The sequence below is a fragment of the Phyllostomus discolor genome, chromosome 1 (genome assembly GCF_004126475.2).
Source record: "Phyllostomus discolor isolate MPI-MPIP mPhyDis1 chromosome 1, mPhyDis1.pri.v3, whole genome shotgun sequence".
In the NCBI taxonomy this organism is placed as follows: Eukaryota; Metazoa; Chordata; class Mammalia; order Chiroptera; family Phyllostomidae; genus Phyllostomus; species Phyllostomus discolor.
The window spans coordinates 24,755,912-24,768,794 of NC_040903.2; the positions used below are offsets into that span (position 1 = coordinate 24,755,912).

The window sequence follows — 12,883 nt, forward strand, 5'->3', positions numbered from 1 at the left end:
AAGAAATGAAGACAACTTGGAAGTATTCGTGAACTGGGTATTAGATGATAACAAGGTATTACTGTTAATTTTGTTAGATACGGCCATAACATTGTGGCTATATAAAAATATCTCCATATTTTTAAAGATGCATATTAAAGCACTAGAAATAAAAATAGTAAATATCTTTGATTCACTTTTTTAAAAAACCTTAAAAAATGAAGGGGGAGGAAATGCTGTCACAGTGCAGCGAAGTCATACTAGCTATTAAATCTGTGTAATATGCACATTGGAATTTATGACATCTATTCCCTCTAAACTTCAATGTATGTTTGAAATTTTAAATGTTCTTTTGAAGTCAATTAATACACACTTACGCTAAGACTACAAAAATCAAACAGCTAGCTAGTCCTACAAAGTTGAAGTAACAGCATTCTGTGATTGATGTAAAGTGCTATTACAACAGATTTCCTTTTTTAAAATTAAAGTGAATCTAAGATCAATTTGTTACTAAAATGTTAAATATTCTAATGACTCCTTTAAATGAATTAGAAATCCCCAGGTCATAATCGCAGGTGTTAGAGTCAACAGATAAGTCATATTAAATTAGACAGCATTCATTCATTCATTCATTCACTCAAGCATTCAATAAATACCTCTCTTGCAAACTCCACAGTGGTATAACTATCAATAAATATTTTTTATATAAAGATGGTATAATACCCTAAAACACCGTTAGGGGAAAAAACCCTCCACAGCTACTACCTGTGCCTAAACATTTCTAACACCTATGGTTGTGACATGAAGAAATATAAGCAGAAAAAAATTTTAAAGGAAAATATAACCAATAAAATTTTCATCTACCTGACTTTAATTTTGTATTTAATGAGCTTAGCCTTCTTACTAAGATAACCATGAAGCACGTGAGCTTCTGAATTTACCAAACAGATGAACTGAAAAGGTGTTTTAGGTCCTCTACCTATGTAATCTTTCTTTGTACAAAATAATTTATCCCAATATTCTCTTATGCTTCTTCATTTAAACTCAATCTAAATGAAGAAGCATTTAAATTGCTACATTTAAAACTCAACTGGTTTACTAGGTTTCTCTTTAACCACAACTTTCTAGGAACAAATCCCAGAAAACATGAACTATGGTCCTTGACATTCTTTGGTTCTATACCATGTCTCTTATGCAGGGTTCACTTGTTGACAAATTTCAAGTTCTAGCTTTTGAAGAAATGTCTGCAAGGTCAATATTTAAACTGGTTTCTGGTAACAATTACGTTCTTCACTGAATTTCACAATGTCACAAAGTAACAGCGGCTTACAGTTCTAACTTCAGAGTGAAGAGGGATGCATAGCCCACACTTCATAGTGTCAGATCCCGAAAACAAGTGTCTATCAAGGTGTCCTGCCTTTTGGCGTCTCTGGGCCGCACTGGAAGAAGAGTTGTCTTGGGCCACATATTAAATACACTGCAACACGTAATCACAAAAAAATCTCATAACGTTTTAAGTAAATTTAATATTTTGTGCTGAGCCGAATACACGGCCATCCTGGGCTGCATGCGGACCATGGGCCGCAGGTTGGACACCCCTGGTAGATCATGTTGTCCAACAGAATTTCCTGTGACGAGGGAGACATTTGATATCTGCAATATCCAATACAGTGTCCAGTAAGCACATGCAAGTGAACATTTGAAATGTGCTTAGTGCAAACAATGAACCAAAGTATTTATTTCATTTAATTTTAAATAATTAAATTGGAATAGTTGCATTGCATGTGGCTATCAACTACCGCACTGGAAAACACAAGTCTACTTAGATTCACGGGACAGCTCCTGGACAGAGATTTTGGGCAGAGTTAGACCAGTAAGTCTTAGAAATGTATCTACTTTGGCAGAGGACGAGGAACTCATGCAATCAAGCCCTTCCCATTTCATGCACTTAAAAAATTTGGCTGCCTTTTTCAAGATTCAGTAGGGTGTCAGATGAGTGTTAAATGATGCTTAGCAGCTGAAGTGATGTTCCTTTTTTCGGTCTTTAGTTCTTCCTCTCCGGAGGCAGAACTCCCTTCCTGACACCAACATTAAAAACCCACAAAACCACCCCTAGCAACTACATAATACACCTTCACTACAAGCTCCAATGTACACACACACTCTTCCACACACCTCCCGCCTCTCCCAGTTCAAAAGTTTCCACCCAGATAGTCTTAAACACTAACATGGTCCACACCAAAATCCCTGATTCTGGCCAATCAGTTCATAAGAATGAACACACATAAAGGTCAAGTTTGGGCATTTTGTAATTGTTTTAATAAAAGTTTTAAGCAGCCCTGGCTGGTGTGGCTCAGTGGATTGAGCACTGGCCTGCGAACCAAAGAATTGCTGGTTCAATTCCCAGTCAGGGCACATGCCTGCATTGTGGGCAGGGCCCCTGGTGTGGGGCACAGGAGAGGCAACCATACATTGATGTTTCTCTCCCTCCCTTATTCCCTCCTTTCCCCTCTCTCTAAAAACAAATAAAAATCTTTTTAAAAAAAAGCTTTAAGCAGGTTTCCCTGTTTGGTTTCTTGGGTGGGGAGGCCAAGCTGGATAAATCACCCCGGTATTGTAACCATTGTTGACATATTTCCCAAGCTTATTTGTTTGACAGGTCCTTGTTACTCTGTTAAAAAAAAAGGAGCACAGAGCTTCCTTCAACGAATCCAGCCTGCTTTCAGCAGAGGGGGAATCGAGCATGAAGGAGGAGGTGAACGGACTCCCCAAGAGCTGCTGAGAGATGTGTTCCCCCGCTAAGACGGTATTTTCCCCGTCTCTCTGCTGGGGAGGGAGGGCAGCGGCAGGGAGAGAGGTTAATGACCGCATGTGAATCAGTCCGTGTTCAAGTTCTGGTGATAGAGAACTTGAAAATGTTGAATTTGTTAAGCTTGAACAGGCCTACCAGTGACTAAAATCTGATATTTATACCTCCTGCATCGTTCACTCCTTGTCTTTGAAACAAGACCTAGAAAGACTTGAAATCAGAACCTAAGGCTGAGGGGGCAGGACAGATGTAACTGAAGTGTGATGAGTGGGCAGCGGGCAGGGGGATCCTCCCTGCAAGGGGATCTCGAAGCCGGAGGAGGTTGGGAGGAGGTGAGGTCAGGGGAGATTTTTGGTGGTGCCAGCAGCCAGCAGCAGTAGGTGACAGGAACTGGGAGAAGGTGTACGTCGGACCATGCACGAGGATTACTGGTGGCAGGGGACCTGCAGGTTTGTCTTTGGGAGAGGGCGGAGTGAAGGGGCAGATGTGCGCATGAGTAATGCCAGGCCTGGCCGTGCTGAAGAAGCTCAGGATCCAAGAGCTCGAAAAGTCCTACCAGCCGAGCATACAACTGGAAGGTCAATAACCTCCCATGGTCACTGTTTTCTGCTGCCCTTCACCTTGGATAATAAGTGTTTACTGTCATTATCTTGTGCATGTGCCAGCAGATGACTCTGAATTTCAGTCATTGTTTTTAGAAATAACATTTGTGTATGCTTCTTCTGATAATACAAGAAATCCATGTTTACCGTGGAAAACAAAGGGGGAGAGGGGAGAAATATACACACATATATTTTCTTTCTCTCTCCCCACCCCCACCCTCTCTTCTATAGAGAATTTTTTTCTAATTTTTAAAGATTTTATTTATTTTTAGAGAGAGGGGAAGGAAAGGAGAAAGAGAGGGAGAGAAACATCCATGTGTGGTTGCTTCTCATGCACCCCCTCCTGGGGACCTGGCCCACCACCAAGCATGTGCCCTGATTGGGAATTGAACTGGTGACCTGTGGTTTGCAGGCCAGCACTCAATCCACAGAGCCACACCAGCCAGGTAGAGGATTTCTTATTAAACACCACAAGGAAGAAAGAGATTAGATGGAAATACAGGTAATTAAATTTAAAATGATAAACTCTCTCATCAGGGGTGGACATTTGGGTGTTCTTCAGAGAACTTCCTCTGTTTTGCATCATTTCGAACAGAAGCCCACCAGTGTGATGAATGGGTTACGCATTTCTAAGGTTCTTGATAGAGATCACGTGAGGGCACTACATAAAAGGGAGTGGCTAGACTCATGAAGAAGTTTCTCTAAGTCTCAGAATGAAGGGCAAGGAAGGCCCAGAACAGATCAGTTCTTTGATTCCTGGGCAAGTGTTCTTTCCACAGCCTCCCACTCCCTCAGAGCCTGGTGGGTTTTTTTCTATGAACTTTATTTCATGTTAAAGTTCCAGGTAAAATACTTATCCCTATCGTTTTATGTGGCAGGTAAAGGCTTCCTCACGTTATAAATGGGGTTATATTCAACCACGTGTGTGTGTGTGTGTGTGTGTGTGTGTGTGTGTGTGTGGGCAGATGCCCAGGTTTTACACCCTCCTGTTAGGATCTTACCTTCTCTGACATATCTATTACCAGACAACAGCACAGGAACTGCTCTAATATTTTTTTTTTTATTTAAAAATGAAAGAGTGGGCATGTCTACGGCTTTACAAGAAGAAGCCATTTTATGAGAAAAGCGGAGTGAAAGCCTTTGTTCCTACTCAGAGTTCAAGTTTGCATTTGTGATTGACACAGAGGCGGCGCCTACTTCAACAACGGCTAACTTAAATGCTGGCGTTTCACAATCCTCCGAGAAAAAAAAGTCACACGTGACAGCGTTCGCTCTCTCCAGTTCGCTGTGAGGAGTCCAGTTCTGTTCACAGGCGCAGGCTCCCTTCCAGGGAGCCCTGTCTGAGGGCAGGTCAACGAGAACTCCTGGTCCCCTAGGCCAAGCCAGACACCCCCGCTCCCCCCCCCCCCAGTGCTGCACCCTCTCTCCCACGGAACAGTGACACCCAGACGTTGGTGAAGCTGTGGAAGGAGTGAGTGCCACGTGGAATGAGTGTCTTCACTTCGGCTTTCTGATACACGAAATGAGTGTATTTAACATCTGAGAACTTTTATAAAAAGGTAACCATAAAAATTAGTTGAGAAAGTGTTTTTAAAAGTATGCAACTACAAGGTATAGTTCCTGTGGTTTTTCATTAAGTTAATAAAAACCAAATCGAACCTTCGATGACTGCTTTTAGGCGTCCCATATAAAAGGGGCTTCCTCCTAACTGTGAAAACAACAAAGCTTAACCGGTGACTGGGACGCTATCAGGGACGCTCCTTGTCTTCCACTGGGCCAGGAGTGGGCTGACCGGCTTACCCGCAGCCTCCCTGAAAAGATGGGCTGGCCACACTGATGTGCCTAATGATATTCACACAAAGTTAAAAACATAAACTTCTTTCATTCACAGCTAGAAAAAAATATAAAAGATATATACTCCCTTTTGTTATTCTAAATGAAGGACACTCTGAGCAAGTGTCTGGTCACCTGTGTTTTTTTTTTATTGTTGTTCAAGTACAGTTGTCTCCATTTCCTCCCCACTTCTCCCCCCACCCAGCCATCCCCACTTCTCACCCTCGATCCTACCCCACCTTTGGTTTTGTCCATGTGTCTGTCCTTCATACATGTTCCTGACAACCCTTCACCCTTTCCCCCCCTTAATCCCCCTCCACCTCCCCTCTGGTTACTGTCAGTTTGTTCTTAATTTCAGTGTCTGGTAACTTTTGAGGTAAGAATAGAATATTTGTGAATACATATATGTGTAGAATGGAAAATCGAGGAGGGTAGTAATTAAAAGGACATTTTGAAAGTTTGTTCATTTCTGAGACGTTCAGTTGAATCAGAGTCTTGGACACCCACTGGGTCAGGGCGCAGAGCCTCTGAGAGTTGGAATTGGAAATGTTTCAAAACCTGCTTTAAAAGACCTGACATTTGCCTCCCAGAAAATTTCTCAGCAGCTCTGACTTGAAATTCACCTGTCTCTCTTACGGTGACTGAATATTTCTTGATGTACAGATACTACAACCTGATCTCTAAAAAGAGAAACCTCAAAAGTTGCTAAATACAAATTTTAGAATATACCATGTGCATCTGACAATAAATTATTCATAAGCAGAAAATATATTCGTAAAGAAAGGTAAGAATATAAAATGCACAATAGCCTTCTTTTCAAAACAAGACACACTTTGAAGGGAAAGACAGAGCGATGACCTAAGAACTGTCAGGTCAATGTCAGGCTTTGGACAGGGAGGTACACAAGCCTGCACTACTGCATTCCAGCCCAGTCTGCGTTAACGAGGTGGCACAGCCTCAAGAGCCACTTGGCATCGCCTTTGCCAGGACTGGATCTCTGTCTGCTGCAACTAACAGCTTGTGTATTTAGTTCAGCCCAGCTGTGAAGTCGTGAGCCTTTTCTCAGGCTCAGTTTCCTCATCTGCAAAACAGCAACAATCACCTCCATAGGCGATGGTTCCAGTTTACATGAACAGGCCATGCAGAGCGCTTAGCAAATACACTCCCAGAAAGAGCCTCCTCTCCTTCCACCCTTTCAGGGGCTGACATTCCCATCCCACCCTTTATGAGATCATTTAACTTGGAAGAGCTGGCATACACAGGGAGTGATTTCAGCTCATACACTCGTGTTTTTAATTGTGGTCTGTTCTTACAAAGGAATACTATGCAGCGATGAAAGAATACATTACAGGTACATGAAACAATGTAGGTGAATGTCTCAGACACAAGGTTGAGTGAAAGAAGCCAGATACAATGAGCACACACTATATGATTCCATTTTTATCAAGTGCAAGAACAGCCAGAGCTGATCTACGGTGATAGAAGCCACCTGCGACGGGCACGTGTGCGTGAGTGTAACAGGGAAGAGAGACACAGGGGAGCCTTCTGGGAGCCTGACAGTGTCTTGGACCTTGATCTGAGTGGCAGTTACGCAGGTGCATACGCATGTGAAAGTTCAAGCTGTACACTCAAGAGCTGTGCATTTCACTGCCTTTACACCTCGACATATACTGTTCAAAATAACATTTTTAAAGTACTTATTTAACTTAATCTTATTACATGAGGGTTTTCTCTTATGCATTCTTCAGTCTCTTTTTACGTTTACATGAGTGAGAAACATATTCACAGGTACCTCATAATTATAAGAATAAAGCATTAGTCATGTATGAAATTTTCCAAATAATTAAATTTAACCATTTAAGTAAAAAAAAAAAACAAATATTGCTTTCTTGGATAAAAATCTTTAAAATGATTTGTAGACCTCACTATTATTTTAAACAGATGCTACTGAGCACATCTTCTTGGTGAACCAAGGTTACCCTTAGAAATGTACGTGGTCAAGCCGGGCTGAAATGGAGTGACAGCCTCAAAGGCTGCTGCTCCTGTACTGAGTGACTATAGTTTTTGCCCCTTCCCTGTTACCTGGGGCTATTTTTCACTGTTGCACGCCTGCCTCTAACCATCCTAGTCTTCCTCATTTACTTTCTTTCATTCATGTATTCATACATTTTGTGCACATTTTTTGAATGCCTAATATGTGCTAAGCACTGGAAATATAGTGGTGAATGAGATACTCATAATCAAAAAACAAGTGTGATATCTTTAAGGGGGAAATATTGGGCCTAATTTAGGGGGTTTGGGAAGGTCGAGTTGAAGAAGTGACATTTAAGAACTGAGAGATGAGACCCTAGCCCAGAATGAGAGCTAAGTATTTGGTGAATGAATGAATCGTGCAGGAATGAACGATCATTAGCTAACTAAGAGGAAAGCTCTGCTTTACTACACATTGAGAAACCTGGAACTGTATTCAAAGATTTAAACCAAGAGCCAATTGGCACGGAGCAAGGCCCTGGTGGACTCACCGGCATTAGTTTCGGCTGCTGTGAGCACTGCTTTGTGTCTTACTTAAGACCTTAGTTTACCAGGCAACTGAAGGGGTTTTAGCTGTTGCTCAGCTAATCTATACACAGTCATCCGACCCAAACAAAACCAGCCCAAATAGCCCAAGTCTTTATGATGATTCCTCCATGTTGCCTTCATAGTTCTGACCCAAGCTCACACGAATGTGACACCTCTGGCACAGTCACCAAAATCACCTGGAAAGACTGCTGCCACCCATCCACACCCGTGCGTGACAGTTCTGTCCAGGCCCAAACCACCCTGACTCCTTGGGCATTAATGCATGTTGCAAACCACCCGTCATTTGGGGCCCATTACTGCCCCTAGAGAGCTCACCTGCATGACATATTACGAAATGAGAGCTCACAGTCTAAAGGACAGAAGGAACAGATAACAACCCCCTTTGCGGAGAGACTTGACTCACTTCTATGCCTTATAAAACCAGCCTGATGTAGAAGCGTTACCACCATATCGTGTGTAATAGTAGCAAAGTTTAAAATGCCAGAGATACGGGCCAAGTAATTCAGGCCTTAATTTGATCATGTGAACCGATCTACCAACCAACCATCATGTAACTAAGAACCCCTAACAAGAGAAACAAATGTAGCTTTTGGTGATCTCAGTTTCTTACAATTCCATACGGATCTTTGAGACTTCAAATTTGAAAAAGCTAAACAAAGAAATGGCACTGAATAAGGGTATTTTCTCGGTCAAATAAAGGGAAGTGAGGAATGACAAGTATCTGGAAGTGGTTTATTTTTAGACGTTTTTCCAGAGCCTTTCTGTTCTTCTGGTAAAATTTCCAACTTTGAACAGCATGGATCTCTTTTAGAGGCGGTGGAATTGACGCACAAGCCCCTTCCCTGGTCCTAGGTCTCTATTTTGAATGTAAGGGGTTCCACAGAAGGTCAGAAGATGAAGCAATCTCTGTGTGTCTCTCGGGTGCACTTAGTAGAAAGCACGTATTTTCACCTCTGTTCCAAAATCTTGGAGGAAAGAAAAAGTTAATTTCCTTGCCGAAAGTGACAAACTTCCGGTGGTCAGGGTAGTGAAATGACGCTGTGCCAAACTCAATTTTCTATACACATACACACAAGTGAGCAAACGTGCTATCCTCTGGGTGCACTTGACATCTTTTGACCTTCACAGTTTGTTAGATTTAGTCCAATTTGCCTAAATACACAAAGCCACAGTGAAGTTTTTCCCAGGAAGGAAGCTTCCCCTAATTTTAAAACAATCATTTCTTCCAGCCATTTTGCAATGACTACGGACTCGTCAGGAGAAAGACTGTTGGCTTCTTACTGCCAACGTCACTGGGCAAAAACGTACCAGAATCAAGTTCTTTCATAATCAATGGGCTCTCAAGCTTTACTATCGTCTTTGTACTTATGTACAAAGGGAGTAAGCACTGCATCGTTGGACGGAGTAGAGACCAAAGACTCCGTGTTTGCCATACTGCATACATTACAAGGCAGCTTCTGGAGCTATTCTTTCTTCCTGATTTTCCTATTTGCCGTTTGGGCTTTAGCCACTACCAACACGGCTGAGGCATCTGTGTCCAGGATATCATTACTACAATTGCTCAAAGGCAAATATTTGATTAAGGCTCTATAGTTTTATCATATATGCTCATATTTTCTACACCAAAACAAGCTAGAAAATAAATACTTGGTATGTCCAAGACGTATTTACTCGTTAGTTTCTCTAAAACTACCAATGAGCAGAGCAGAGTCATTCCTACCGACTGAATGAATGCATTCCAGAGAGGGATTTGAGGGTAAGAAACAGTCTTTCACATGGACCTTTCGTTTGTTATCCGGTCGAAATTTAACAGGATGGGGATGGGGGGGGCGGGGGAAGAAAGAAAGTTTGGAAGTATTTTCATGAAACCAGAGCCACCATTTAGCAAAAGCCTTTAATGGAATGAGTCACAGGGCACACTGAAGTGCGAATCACAAGGTTACACGTCGCCTCCTAGAAACACCGCACCTGGTCCTGGTTCTGTGCTGAAGCAAAGGCTAACATCTGATCCGAACCACGCGCAAACCTCAGGCACAGGTAGACTCTACCTCACTCTCCACGACACACACGTCCCTCTAGTAAAACTGAAAACAACACTTGACCGAAACCAAAGCTTACAATTATCCGGAGACTCAGAGCCACTGAAAAATACACTTTGCAAAGAAATTACTTTCCCCTCTCCCCTCCCCTTACCACCCCCACTCCTTCAGTAGAAGGGGCCTGGAATCACACGCAATCTGAAATTTTAAACATTTCTAAATACTAAAGTACAAAACAAGTACCTGGCAAACACCTGGAGCTCTCTTTCCACCGCTCGCTCTCTCCTCCCACAGTCTGGCAAGGGAATGCCCTTCAAAACCATGGCTCAGTGCTTTTGGTAAATGTTTTACAAGACACTAAACAGCCCTGTGTCCCACCCTCAGAGCAAACACCACTGAGAGAACACAATATAATGGTCACAAAGATAGCGTGTGATGTACAATAATGCAAATGAACAGGCGGGCTCTATTAACACAGAAGGAAAAAAACCCACCCAAACTTTCAAGGGGTGGGGGTAAGCAAGCAGAAAGGGCTTGAAGAAGTAAACTCTGACACCAGAAGTGTTAAAGGTTTTGTGGTGTCAGTTTTTTTTTCCTTAAAGTGGCCTTATGATAAAACTCATTGTTCTACTCCCCAAGCAAGTCTTGGCTTGCTAACCTGGAAGTGTCAAAGCAAGCGTTAATAAAGGGCAGAGTTCACCAGTGAGTCCGTAGACCCACGAGTAACTATGCATTTACCATATATTTCTATGTATCAGGGCAAGGAAAGCGTTCATAAACCGTCTTCCACGGCAAACGAAACGTACTCCCCATTTTCCATATCCTTTAAGCAAATACACAGTTAAAAACCAACTCTGCTTCAAACCAGAAGTTTTGCATTCCATTCAAGTTAACAATTACAACTGGAGGATAACAGAAACTTGCTGGCACCGAATTATTAGCATACTCAGAGTGTCAGGTGCCTCTTGGTACCACCAGGGTTAACAAAATAAAGGAGGGTGTCTGGGATCACCTGCCTGGCTCTAAAGGACCATCATGTGGAGATTGCTGGAGTCTGCAGCCCCGTGCGTAGCTGCCCTACTGTGAGTAGGACAGTCTGAGAAGTAAAAATGCAGAATTATTTAGCAATAGTCAAACTTAAAAGGAGCCCAAGGCCATCTAGAGAAGGAAGAATTGACTTTGGCTTCAGAATCACGCCCAAGGTCAGGTTAGGCAAGTAAGAAAGCCTATTTTCTCGTCTCCACCCCTTTCCGGGGAAAATATTCCAAGGAACGGACAGCTCTGCCAACCCGAGAGCCTGGAAAATGGCACAGGGCAGCTCTTTACCTTTTCAAAATGTCTTTAAGGGTTGCCGCAATATTTCTTGGCCCTCCTACCTTACGTATGTGGGTCCCATCTTGTTTTCAGCTTCCTCATTTACGGATGCCTCAGCTTAGTGCTGTGACTCAGGGCAATCGCCTTCACTGCACCGAAGTCTGAGGGACTAATCTGGCTAGGGTGGGACCCTGGACGGCCGTTTATCTGCCTCTCAGGGCGTGGTGAGGGGCCTCCCTGGCCTCCAGCCCAGGCTGCCACCTCTTCTGCTTTCGCATTTTTGGCTCCTGCCTTCTAGTCTCATCCTGGCCTCTCCTCTCCTTCTTTTCTCTCCTTCTCTTTTCCGCCGTCCTTCTCTCCTTCCTCTTCTGTCTTGCTTCCCTGAGGAATGGTAGGGATGTGGCGGTAGGGAGTATTTATTCTCACCGTCCTGTTCCTTGTGTTATCTGAGGCAGCGTACCAAACAGCCCGGTGGGGGAAGTAAAACAGAGGTTCTTATCATACAGATTCCACTCAAGTGAGACCTGTGATCCCGAAAGATTTAACACCTGGCCCGAGGTCCTGGGGCTACGCTGGCGGCCTGGGGCTGAAGCTCAGCTTTCCCGACAGGCCAGGGCTTCCCTGCTGCCACACACCTCGACCCACTCCCTGCCCTCAAATGTGCCTCTTTGCAGGGCCCTACAGTTCCAACCTGGTCTGAATCAAGTCTTTCTGCCAATTGTGGCACGGTTTCCTCTCGGATACCTCTTCTTATCTCCTCCCTCAGGGCTGGTCCGCCTCTGACCCTGTTCTTAGAGTCTATCTCACTTGACCCCTATCACCCACCTCCTGGCTACAGCTGTCCCGGGTGCCTTTCTTTGGGCAAACCAACAGAGCACATCTCCAAAGTGACAACCCTGCATGACTGGCGATAAGTATCACTTCCTAGAAGTCTTTCCTGACTAGTGCCTCTCTTGGGTCACATATTTGTGTGCAGGTCAGCTGCTGTCTGGGCCAGAGGTCCCCCACCCTTTCAGTACCAGGGACCGGTTTTGTGGAAGACAATGTTTCCACGGACCAGGGTGGGGAGGGTGGATTATTTCAGCATCATTCAAGCACATTACATTCAAGGTCATCTCCTGCTGTGTGGCCTGGTTTCTGACAGGCCTGGACCCGAACTGGTACACAGCCCCGAGGTTGGGGACCTCTGGTCTTTGCCACCAGAGCATCCATCTCTACACCCCTCAGCATGGAGTCCAGTGTTCACTGTTAAGGGACATAGTAGCATTTTGATGGAAAAAAAAATGTGAAGACATAGTAAAATCCGAAGCAGTGCCTCAGTGGATTACACACTCCAAGTACAAGTGGGGGCCAGAGAGTTTAGGGTTGCTTTGCCTGTCTGATATGGGATCTCGCATTTAATTCCATCAGACAGAGGAGGAATGGGCTCAGCCAGACCGCCCAAGAGCGCACAGCTGGTAACGGCAGAACTGGTCCCAGCCCGAGGCCCGCTCCTCGCCTGAGCCGCACTCTCCCGCTGCAGCCTGCTCACTGCAGGGCCCAGTCTGTTGCCCAAATCAATAGCCACCTGCACATTTTCTGCCACGGAGCTCGGTGCTTGGAACCCATTTGGTCTTCTTCATCTACTCTAGTCCTTTTCCTTGGCCTCCCCACCTCCTTTCCCCCATTTCCTTCTTATCCCAAAGACAATCTGTCCTGTTCACTCTGAACGCTTATAAACACATCTA

At 44.0% G+C, this 12,883-nt stretch overlaps 1 protein-coding gene across 8 annotated transcripts in view; it reads right to left on the reverse strand.

Moving 5' to 3' along the window:
* Nucleotides 1-12,883, reverse strand: part of RBM47 (RNA binding motif protein 47) — a 141,711-nt gene that overhangs the window by 56,967 nt on the left and 71,861 nt on the right. Inside the window, exon 1 of one of the 8 annotated variants that reach the window (XM_036020010.1) lies at nucleotides 10,086-10,154. The exons of the other annotated variants lie outside the window; for them this stretch is intronic. The gene's annotated coding sequence lies outside the window, so the exon portion shown is untranslated. Of the gene's footprint in view, nucleotides 1-10,085; nucleotides 10,155-12,883 lie in introns of those variants that run through there. 8 annotated transcript variants of the gene reach the window in all.